The following is a 12,808-nucleotide window of genomic DNA, read 5'->3' as shown; positions in this document are numbered from 1 at the left end:
GAATTTCAAAAATATTAAGATGAGCAAAAGAATCGTGGCCCAAAAATGTACTGCATGTTTTCATTCACATGGATTCAAATGACTGGTAAAGTTAATCTATGGAGACAAAAAGTGGTGACCGAATTCCAGCATGCGGGTAGGAATCGATTAAGATGCATGAGAGAATTTTCAGGGTGGTGGAAATTTTTTGTTTTTTTAGTGAGTGTAATGTTTATAAGGTTGAAAAATATCATTAGAATGCATCAAATGAATATATAAGATGCATGTATTTCACTGTATATTAATTATATACTAATTAAAAAACTTAATTTTAATTTAATTAAAAAAATTGCAATCCAACAAACATGTATTAAAAATCTACTATTTAGAAAGTACTGTGTCATACTGTGAATGCCACATTATTTAAATTGGAAGAAGGCCAGATAGATCCACACGTTTAGCCATGTCTGCCAGTGTTGGTTAGTTACAGAGGTTTTAATAAAACTATTAAATATATATTCACAACTAGTGCACAATTAGTACACATTTTTGCTTTTAAAACTCAGTGGAAACACCACAGCAACAACGAGACTTCTTCCTACAGAATAAATGTAAACATCTGCTAAAACATTAGGTCTTTGAAATGCAAAGCCAGTGCATTCAAGCAGGTAGAAGGTATCAGAAGGAAATACAAGGTGATTCAATAGAAGGAGGATAAGGTTAATCACAAAAAGGCCCTTTGTCTAGGATACCCTGTGACCCCTCCTAGCCATAAAGTGACTGACTTTATAATTGTTGTCATTCATTGCTCCCAGCAAGTGTTCCATCCCAAAGACCATGACCTTATCCAATTAGCACTCACTTTGCAAGTAAAATAGTGGGAGAACCTATTCAACATACTTTCAAAACACTGTGCTGGGTCATCTCATTTGATTTCACTGATTCAGTTATTGCAATGAGGGAGAAAAAACTCTTTTTGGACTAATTTGGCATTGATTAAGTTATCCTCATCAGTTTTGATGTGTATTTTTGTGGATTTTTTACTGCTATTTATAGGTTTAAATATTTTATTTTAAAATGGAATTAGTTAATTTAACTATTTTTTGAGATCAAGCCTAGAATGATCATTATCAGACTATCTTTGCATTTGTTAAAGCATCTTTGCCACCAGTCATTCACCCTTCTAGAGGCTTCCTGTGGTGAAGAAAATATTGTACACCATTTTATAACCTACCTGGGAAACCATGGAGATATATCACTTGGTGCACAGTAAGGTGTTCAAAAAACACTTGTTGAATGAATGAATGAACAAATGTTATGGCCATAAACAGCCAACATTTCATAATGTCCTGCTCCAAATGGTTCAAAATAGCATTATGAAAGCATGGCTCAAAACAGTGTTATAATTATATAGGATCATGGGCGTTGAGGTCAGTCTCTAAAGTCTGAATCTTGGAGTCTATCATTATTATTTTTGAGATTTTGGGCAAATTTCTTAATTTTTCTAAGCCTCAGTCTTGTCATTTATTAAACAGGGATAAAACTATTTGCACCTGATATAATTATAGCAAAAATAATGTGCACAAAGCATTTGGCAGCTGACCTGTAAAAATCTCTCAAGTACTTGTTGCTATTATTTTTAGTTTTTTTCATAATTTTAAATTGTATTATTGTTATTGTATAATAGCTAAGAACACCAACTCTGGAGCTAGACCTCTGCTCTTTAGTTTTCACATAAAGATGACAATGATGATAGTATCTATTGCATAGGGTTGTTATGAGAATCAAATAAGTTAACAGATGATGTGCCTAGAATAACAAATACAGCATGAGGCTTAATTGTTCATGTTGGTGGTGGTAATGTTAAAAGATATCCAACTGGGTAAATGTGATTTTAGTGTTACATGGGTTTGAATCTCAGCTCTGCCCCTTACTTAGTATGTGATCTTGTATAAGTTAATTAACCATTCTGTGCCTCAGTTTCCTCATCTCCAAAGAGAAATAATAGCACTCATCGCATAAAGTTATAGTTAGGATCCAATGAAAAAATATGTGTATAGCACTTAGATTAGCACCCAGGACACAGTAAGTATGTAATGAATGTTAACTATTATTGTTGCCATGGTGTGGTTATCATCATCATCTCTGCCAAAGGAATTCATATTTATAGCCTGAAAATATTGACAGATAAAAGCCCTGTTTATAATGAACACATAGGGAAGATTCTCAAATTGCATTCCTTTAGTTCAAAAACGTAATGCTTCCCTGTTTCAAGGTCCTAATTTTCTGAACTTCTTTTTCATTTTCCTATCCATCTAGATAGTTCAAAATCTCCCACCATCAAAGGCAACCCTTCCTCATTAGCTTTGGAGGCCATTTTCTGACCAATTTAGTTATTCCTTTAAAACTAAAAATATAATAATTGCAAATCCTGTCCCATGAAGATTAAAATATGTGAGTTCTGTTCCCGAAATTGCCAGTAAATTGGATTCCTTGGTGAAATCATCATTTCTCTGAGTTGTGCACATTCTTCCTCAAAAAATATGTCCACAAGCTAACTTGCAAACTTATACACACTTAATATACAGAAACCAACTTGGAGTACTGAACAAATATTCTACATTGGTTGTAATTGTCACCACTAAAATTCCAGGAAACCCCATCAAAGATGTAGCTGTAGCTGATCCTCAGCATTACTGGTCAAAGCTGGTCATTGAGAATCCACGCCCCCTTAACATTCTGCCCAGTGTGTAAGTGTTGTTCAATAGCCACAGAAAAAAATATAATTAAAAGATACCAAAGCTGAGCTAGAAGAGATATTAGAGGTCGTCTGGATTAATTCCTTATAAGAACAGAAAATAAGAATAAGAAATGCTAAATAACTTTGCCAAGGCCATAAATTTATTTGAGCAAATTTAGCAGTCAAATAATGGAAATAATAAGAATATCTTACATGTAAAAGCCTTTTTTATTTTTTTCTGAATATTTTCTTGTTTTTTTTTTTTTTTTTTTTTTGAGACAGAGTCTCGCTTTGTCACCCAGGCTGGAGTGCAGTGGCGCGATCTCAGCTCACTGCAAGCTCCGCCTCCCGGGTTCACGCCATTCTCCTGCCTCAGCCTCCCGAGTAGCTGAGTAGCTGGGACTACAGTCGCCCACCACCGCGCCCGGCTAATTTTTTGTATTTTTGGTAGAGACGGGGTTTCATCGTGTTAGCCAGGATGGTCTGGATCTCCTGACCTCGTGATCCGCCCGCCTCGGCCTCCCAAAGTGCTGGGATTACAGGCGTGAGCCACCGCGCCCGGCCTATGTAAAAACCTTTTATAGTTTAGAGCGCACTTTCAGACCTATTATTTGATTCCCGTGGCAACTTAATAAGGTAGAAAGAGAGTAAGCATCATCATCTACATTTTACAGGTAAGGAAATAGGCTTGGATAGGTGAAATGATTTGACCAAGTTAACACAGTTTGTATGCGGCAGAGTAGAAATCAGAAACCACTTCCCTCCAGATTCTCATGCCCAACTTTTCTTCTGCAGTTATATTATCAAGTCATCTAACAATAAAAAAGTTATTTTTCAAGTGTGTGGCTTTATTGCTTGCTCTGTGGTAAGAAGAATGTAGACTATTTCCTATGCATTTTTCTAGTATTGTAGAGACATAAGGATCTGTGAGAGCCTTTATCTATTCCATCCTCCAGCATCAAAGCGGGATTTCACATAAATCATATAGGGCAGACCAGGCATCTATTTGAAGATAAGATATTTTTCAAAATTCCAAGAAATGTGGCTTTAGCCAACTTCATCCACGATGTATTTTTAATATTAACCAGATTGGCAAGTCTTTTGTGTTTTACCTAGTCCTTCATGGAATTAATAGGAAACTAAGATTTCTTTTATTAATTTAGAATAATTCTACCATTCTAAAAGTGATGATTATGTTTAGTATCACTATGTACTTTATTTAAAATATCAAAAATAATTTAGTGGCTTAAATACCTCTAAAAGGCCCTGATTAACATAATCCCGTTAGTGAAACTCATCTCCCAGACTACCATGATTGGTTTAACAACAGGCACATAATCCGGTTTGGGCTAATGGGTCAACAGGAGATGGTGTCTAGAGATTCTGGAAAAGGAGACACATTTTCACTTCCTGATGGATATGAATGAAAAGGCATATTGCCTCAGGAGATGTTCAAAGCCATTTAGCTTTGGGCTAAAGTCAATACTGGAAGTTAGGGGGATAAACAAAATGAAATAGGTGTTTGGTGAAATGGTTGATCCACTGTATACACTTTGTTTAGTACATTCTACTTATTCCCTTTTAACTTACTTGAGCCAATAAATGCCTTTAACTTTTTAGCCATTTTGATACTAAGTTCCAGGTATGCAGTGCCTGCCATTTGTGTGTGTGTATATGTGGGTGTATTTAGCAAGCAGTGAGTTCTGGCCCTTTCATGAAGCAGAGAAGAGAATGAGGCCTCTTCTCCGGCCACAGAGACCACTGACATGTGGCAATGCCAAGCAATATATCCTGTGACCTGCCTAGAAAGAGATAGACAGTGATACACTGGCAGGACCCAAGGGGAAATGGGACTGTTGCCCACCTTTCTAAGGGGTAGTCTCCCTTCACTTGCCCCATAGTCCTGTAACATAAAACACACAGAAAACCCCAGCTGTGATCCCAAGACCTTTAGGAGCTGGTAGACTAGGCTACCAAAACCTGACCTAAAGCCAGAAAAACCTCTGCTGCACATACTCATCAGCCATTGTTGCCTACAGAAGAGATGTGCCTGCAAGTTGAATATTCCTTTACAGCAATGGGAAGGCCACTATCATCCAGAGACAACCTCTCCCTGGCAATGCTACTCACCCGAATATCTGCTGACTCTAGCTCCAGCCACACTCCAGTCCTTAACCACAAGAAGGGAAATTATGATGCTCAGAGTGACCAGCTGACTGGTCCTGAGTCAGAGCTTTAGGATCATAGTCTCAGAGGCTACAGACAGTTATAAAAAACAAATCTGGGCAATTTAGCTAGCTTCTTACCCTATTCTAAGCCCCTTTCTTCTTTCCTTAGGTATCAGTAACCCAAGAAACTTCTGTCATCAAGTTGGGCATGGCAAGAAATGTGCTTTTCATTATCTGTTGCCCACATTTGCTTTTCTTTCCAGGTCTTTATTAGTCAGACTCCTATGACCCATGTTCAGGAAAACCCAGGCTTTGCCTTGATCCTAGCTAGCTGCTGCCAGTATTATTTACCTTGCCTGAAGAGTCCTGCACTCTTACTGTCCTGATGCCAACTTATGGAAGTTCTGTTCAGCAATAAATCTGAAGAGTTGGCCCCATACTGCAAATATGATTATACAAATAATATAGAATCTCAGTTTTATGTTCTCATCTCTCTCCAAACCCAAGGTCAGGTGTTCCACCAGTATATGGACACCAACTGAAGGCAGGAGGTCATCAAGCTTTGCATTTACCCCAAAGGGATCACAGTGTGTTTCCTAAAGAGTGGGTTATTCTGCTTTTGCCATGAAAACCCCAGTTATCAATGTGAACATTATCTGTCTGAGCATTTCACCAGCTTCTGATGACCCACCAGCTCTAAGGGGATATATAATGTCTACAAAATGAGACACCAAAGGCACCTACAAATTCATCTGTATCTAGTGATGAATAAAAGGTGACCTTTCTAGTTTACCAACATACAGCTCTCACTGAACATCTCATCTAATCACTCAACCCAAGGAGACATGGCCTAATTTGATGAAATGCCAACATGCTATGTCTAGCTGGTATCCCGTGAGCCAGAGCCTTTATTAACTACCTGAGGCCACCACCTCTAGGTTAACTCTAAGATATGGGTATAGTCATATATCACATAATGACATTCAGTCAATGGCAGAGCACATATAGGACAGTGATCCCATAACATAATAATGGAGCTGAAAATTTTCTATTGCCTGGTGATGGAATGTCATAGCACAATGTATTTCCTCTTCTATGTTTGAATATGTAAAGATACACAAGTACCATTGTGTTACTATTGTCTACAGTATGCTGTACAGGTTTGTAGCCTAAGAGCAACTGGCCTGGGGGCAATAGGCTATACCATTAGCCTAGTTGTGTAGCAGGCTATACCATCTACGTTTGTGTACACTACATATAGGATATAGCACATGTACACTACATCTATGATGGGCACACAATAATGAAATCCCCTAGCCATGCATTTCTCAGAATATATCTCCATCTTTTAGTGACACATGACTGGATTTGAAAATCCTGAGGTGGAGAACTGGAACAGAATCTGCCCACCAAAAAGTCTGGGGAGGGGGTTTTGCCTAAGGTATCATCAGCTTTAGTGAAAGTGACCTCAGGGCAATAAAAAAACATCCCATCACTGCAGAGTTCACAGGTCACTGTCTTCCATCCACTTATTCTCCATTGTTTTGTACATTTTTCTCCAATAATTTTATGTTTGCTGGTTTGGATCATAAACCATTGCTACATCCTGGGGGAGAAAGATCATATTTGCTTTTATCCCTCCAAATCCCATATTGCTTCTTAGTTTCTCCCATTGTAGGCTATTAGACGCAGAAGGTGAGATTGTCCTGGAATTCCAGGGGAGAGAGAGAGGTCTTTTTTTTTTTTTAGCACTTTTCCATTTCACAAGTATCAAGTACTCCAAAAGAATAAGTAAAGGCCCTGTTTTGGAAACCAAAATATGAGAGGGACTTCATCTACTTCATCTTCACATACCTGCCCAGCCACCCTTGTTTAACAAAGATTTTCTGCTTTCATGGACTGTCATGCTACAGAATATTCAACTGCAGCTCCTAGAATGTTTCCTACCTTATATTAGGTTGGTGGAAAAGTAATTGTGGTTTTTGCCATTAAAAGTAATGGCATTAAAAAAAAACTGGTTAAAATTCTCCAAGTTTTGATATACCTGTATATTGCTTACCATCCTCTAACAATTAATTAACCAGAGAACTTAAGAATAACTCCATTTCCAAACTCCCACAGACAGCAAACCTGGGCCACATCCTTGGTTTATATAACTTACTACACTTCTCAAACCACAACATTCCCTGTAACAGCAACTATGGCTTACAGCCATATGACCTTCTCTGTCTTATATTACATACAATAAGAAAAAACATGTCCTTAGAATGACCTCTAGGAAACTCATGGGTAAGCTGAGGAATAAAATTATCCTTTAACAGAAGTTTCTGAGTGGGAGGTTTCATGAAAGATAGTCCGGCTTTCCTCTAAGCCCATACATAGCCTTGAGCCTCAAAAGAAGCTGGAGAAGGATATGCGTAGTTTTCCATCAATGCTTTTGGTCTTCCAAGTACAGTATTCTTTTTCCCCCAAAACATTCCCCTCATAATCTGCTCACCAAGAAAACTGAATTACTAAGGAAAGGAAGTGCTAGATTCATGCAGATTTCATGACCAGCTTTAATACTTGGTCCGTTAGAAAGAGCAGAGCCCAGAGAGCTAGACTTAGAAATTTGACTTGCATTTTCACATACTTTATCAGGTCTTATTCTGAGTAAACCAGGGAAACCCCAGCCCACTGATACTTGAAAGCTAGCTCGGTACCTTTAATAATGACACTATTTTGCCTCTTATTTGCCCTAAACATGTTCTATCTTATTTCTATAATATATGAAAGATAGTCACAACTGTTATTCAGTGTGTTCCCTAAAATTGAAAACCTAGTTGCAGTCTAATTTTTAAGTGTTTTCACCAGGGTTATGTATTTCATAACTGATGGTGCCCAGTTGGAAAGGTAGATTTCTCTTTAGGGAAAACTTCTCGATTTGGGGCTTGAATCAACTTACTGCATACCAGTTCATAAGATCCATGGCTACTTCTCCAGTAGAAACTACACGGACGCTCAGAGGAGCAGAATACATATCAAATGTGGACACATTTATGATTTAAGGCATTGGCAATGAAAGATATATAAATAATTGTATTATTATACATTTATTTTGAATGAGTCATAAATTCTCTTCATCACTTTGAGCCCAGAGCAGCCTGGTACTAACCAATAAGTAAGTAAGTAAATAAGTAAATAAATAAATCAGAGATAAATTCTCTTCATCACTTTGAGCCCAGAGCAGCCTGGTACTAACCAATAAGTAAGTAAGTAAATAAGTAAATAAATAAATCAGAGACTCTTCTTTCCCTTCTTCCTAGAAGTTTCTAGCAAATAACATACTTGCTGATGTTTTGGAGAGCTCAGTTATTAGGAAGAATTCTTAGGAGGAGATGTGGGCTATAATACCAAAATATTTATTGATAGTTTCCATAATATTTCCACAAGAAATAATATCACATGTTCAAAAATAAAACTGGAATGTCCTGCTATTTTAGTTGACCAGACTCAAATCATTATGGGACATTTAATGTATGGCATTTTTTATGCCGCAGAAAGAAGGACCATACTGTTTCTACTCTGAAGAGAATTTCAAATCTGATCAGGAAAATAGTAAATTTCTATAAGATAGAATACGGCAAATGTTTAAAAAGAGGGAGTCACATCCATTTGGAAATCAACATAGAAGGTGTTAGGCTTTATGGAAATGGAGATTTCAAATCAAGACTTGAGAAATTAGGTAAGAATTCCAAAATAAGTGCTCTGGGAGGATTTAAATAAATCAGCGAGGAGTAAGTACATTCATTCATTCATTAATTTATTAACATCTGAACTAATACATTCCTGAATGAGAGGATAATACACTGTTGTTCAATATGTGCTGTTAGTTTCTAAGGATGTTGCCCTCAATAAGAACACTTGGTATTAACCTCTGACAAAGTACCACTATAACTCTGAAGCCATGCATTAGTGGTTTAAATTAAGAAACAGCTGTGATATTAAAATCAAGACACTTTTGAATAAAGCAACAAGCCATATCATAGACTTCCCAGAAACAGAGGGCATTTCACATATTTCAGCAAATACAGGAGTAGAATTCTATACACTTATTAATTTGATATGCATTCAATAGATATCGACTGTTTACTTAATATTGTACTAATTACTATGAAGATATAAAATAAAGTATGGAAATAGTTACTTCCCGATGGGTTGCCCAATATTTAATAGGTGAAATAAGACACGTGAAAATACAATAGGAGAACATTTCTGGACAAAATAGGACAAACTGAGAAATGCAAAGGCTACCTATGGTTTTGCTCTCCCAGGGGTCTCGAAGTATATCATAATTATCTGGCAGAGTATTATTCTATAAACCAAGAGTACCTGAGACGGGTCTCAATTAATTTAGACTATTTTACCAAGGTTAAGAACGTGCCTGTGACACAGTCTCAGGAGGTCCTGATGACATGTGCCCAAGGTGGTCAGGACACAACTTGCTTTTATACACTTTAGGGAGACATGAGACATCAATCAATATATGTAAGGTGTACATTGATTCAGTCCAGAAAGGTGGGACAACTTGAAGAGGGGAGGGGGCTTCCAGGTCACAGGTAGATAAAAGACAAACAGTTGCATTCTTCTGAGTTTCTGATTCTTTCACTGAATACACGATTTACAGGAATAGCCACTTACGCCTTTGTCTGGCTTAGTGAAACAATAGGGCAAAGGAAGCAATCAGACAGGCATTTGTCATGTGAGCAGAGGGATGACTTTGAGTTCCATCTGTTCTTTATCCACAGGAATTTCATTTTGGTCAAATTACAAAGAAAGTATGTAGCTTTTTTATTTTGGTAGCTATCTTTTTTTTTTTTTTTTTTTCTGAGACAGAGTCTCACTCTGTTGCCAGGCTGGAATGCAGTGGCGCAATCTTGGCTCAGTGCAACCTCCACCTCCTGGGTTCAAGCGGTTCTCCTGCCTCAGCCTCCCGAGTGGCTGGGACTACAAGCGCGTGCCACCACGCCCAGCTAATTTTTGCATTTTTAGTAGACAGGGTTTCACCATGTTGTCCAGGATGGTCTCGATCTCTTGACCTCGAATCTACCCACCTCAGCCTCCCAAAGTGCTGGGATTATAGGCATGAGCCACGGTGCCCAGCTATCTTTTCTAGAAATAGAATGGGAAGCAGATTTTCCCTAAGCAGTTCCCAGCTTGACTATTCCCTTTGGCTTAGTGATTTGGGGGTCCTGAGAATTATTTTCCTTTCATAATTCTTATAAGCATTTTACATGTGGATGCAAAGACACTAAGTGATCCACATAAAACCATGTGAGTTGAGTTTTCTCTATGGTATATTGCTGGCAATATCAGTAGGCCCAGAGTTCGAAGGCCTCAAGATTATAAGTACTTGGTAGAATATCATTATTACTAATTTATTTATTTATTATGAGCCTATACAAAGCTTAGGTTAAAGTGAAGGAGATGTTCTATAAAGAGACTGAAGATACAGAGGAATCTGTGCTTCATTTGATAGGGTACAGTGCAAAATTTGGGGTGGTAGAAGAAGAAGAAAAGCTGAAAAGTATATTAGAAACTTCAGGTGCCCAGACACAAATGCTGGAGAATAATAGCTGTGGGTGTGTGTGGGTTACAGAGGATCTGGGCAGCCCCGCTGCATCTCTTGGCCACAAAGAACAGTCAAGTCTTTCTGTATCCCCCAAGACGGGTTCATAAATCAACTAAAAAGGAAAGAATGATCCCAAAGGTTATTACAAAGATATGCCAGAAGAGAAAGCAGCAAAGGTGGTAAACTCAGAGACCATATGGAAATATGGGGGTCTGGCCACTTGGTGAACATCAGCATGGAGTGATGACGGTGCCTGAAGACCTGCTCCAACATGGACAGACACCAGCAAATGGCCAATGAACTTTCCAGATCATACCAGGAAACTATAGAGATCCCTAGGATTTTTGATGTCACTATGAGGTGAGAAGTAAAGAACAGCAAATCATGATCAACTAAGTTTAAATTTGAAATGGCTGAGCTAACATGAAGTAACTGTGATCATCTAGAATTAACTAGGAAATTCTCCATCATACATACAGTATAGAAAACCTGACATAGAAGCTATGTTCCATATAGAAAAATAAAGCTATGCTTTATGGCTACCTGATATTGTGGACTGAAAATATCACAGCTGCTATAGATTATAGAGTGCTATGGGAAGTTTGTTGTTGTTGTTGTTTTGAGACGGAGTTTCGCTCTGTCGCCCAGGCTGGAGTGCAATGGCGCTATCTCGGCTCACCGCAACCTCCGCCTCCCGAGTTCAAGTGATTTTCCTGCCTCAGCCTCCCGAGTAGCTGGGATTACAGGCATGTGCCACCACGCCCGGCTAATTTTTTGTATTTTTAGTAGAGACAGGGTTTCTCCATGTTGGTCAGGCTGGTCTCAAACTCCCTACCTCAGGTGTCCCTACCTCCCACCTCGGCCTCCCAAAGTGCTGGGATTACAGGCATGAGTCACCACTCCCAGCCAGGAAGCATTTAAGCAGAAGAATATCATAATCAGATCTGTGGACCATGAGGATGTGTATGGGAGGCAGAGAGGAAATAGACGGCAGAAGCAAGCAAGATGGCAGCCTATGCTGGCCTAGCTCAGTGCTCCTCAAATTTTAATGGACAGATGAATCATGTGTGGGCCTTGTTAAAAGGCGAAGTCTGATTTGTCCTGAGGGTGAGAGAGTCATTGAAATTCTAGCCAACACCGAAGTGAGGCTTATGCTCTAGTCCATGGAGCATGTTTTAAGCAGCAAGGGTCTAGGTGGCAGGTGACTTAGCCTGAACTTGGCAGTAACAATGGAAAAGCAGGGAAGACACAGCTGAAAAGCATCAGGAAGTAAAAATGACAAGACTTAGTGACTGCTTGGAATAAGAGAAAATATTCACGATGACTCCAAGATTTTTAGGCTTGGACAACTAACAGTATCATGGTGCTGTTAACTGAGCCCTCAGAAATAAAGATTATGCAGAAATACCACAAAAGCCCTTACACATATTGATTTCTACCAGGTTGGAGAAAAACACCCCTACTGTGTAAGGTTGCCTTTTTCTTTTCTCTCTCTCTCTTTGCCCACTCAAGCAGAGTTCTTGGTAGACAATTGACTGCCTATTTTTCAGCCCTTTGGTATTCCTGCTTAGTACACAGGCCCCCTCACCACAGGAAGAAATTTGAGATTGGGATCCATTCCTCCTTGCATAGGAGGTTTTGGCTGCTTTGTTTTCATTGCACATTGTTAATGATTTGTCCCTGAACAAACTGAAAATATGCCATTAGAGAGATTAACAGATATGGAACTCCAAAGAGCCTAAAAGTACTTCAGTGCAGCTTGAGAATTATAAAGTGAGTTGTTCCCAAAGTAAAAAGAAAACTATGTCAAACAGGTGTTTTAAGATTCCCCAAGTTAATAGTCCAGAGAGGGCCCTGGGACCCAGCAACAGTCTTCACTTGCTGTGTGAATTTGGCTCCCAGTCAGAGAGAGAGAGAGTGATAAAGAGATCAGGAGAGGCCTCTGCTTCTGCTGATGCCCAAGAGTCATCATTACAGGTGAAGCAGCAAGTCAAGAATGGTCCATGCAGTTGCCAAAAACCATTTATGGAGATGAACTATGGGAAATGGCCACGCAATTTCATTTCTCATTTCAGATTCTTATTGAAGTGAGACCAGATTAGACTCAAGCCCCTGTCTGTACTGCCTGTGTGTGTGCTGGGGGAGGGAGGTGTGATGGGAGAAGGAAGGGGGAATGCCTGGTATTGTGCTTCTGTGAACTGGTTTCCTTAATGCATGAAGGTAACACTTAGAACAGTTCATAGCTTCCCCAGGAAACCATTCTAAGTGGGCCACGTGCCCAGTGGTTTCTATCCCAGTTAAGTAAATAAA

This window comes from Gorilla gorilla, chromosome 1 (genome assembly GCF_029281585.2).
Source record: "Gorilla gorilla gorilla isolate KB3781 chromosome 1, NHGRI_mGorGor1-v2.1_pri, whole genome shotgun sequence".
In the NCBI taxonomy this organism is placed as follows: Eukaryota; Metazoa; Chordata; class Mammalia; order Primates; family Hominidae; genus Gorilla; species Gorilla gorilla.
Note: the sequence above shows the minus strand (reverse complement) of the source record.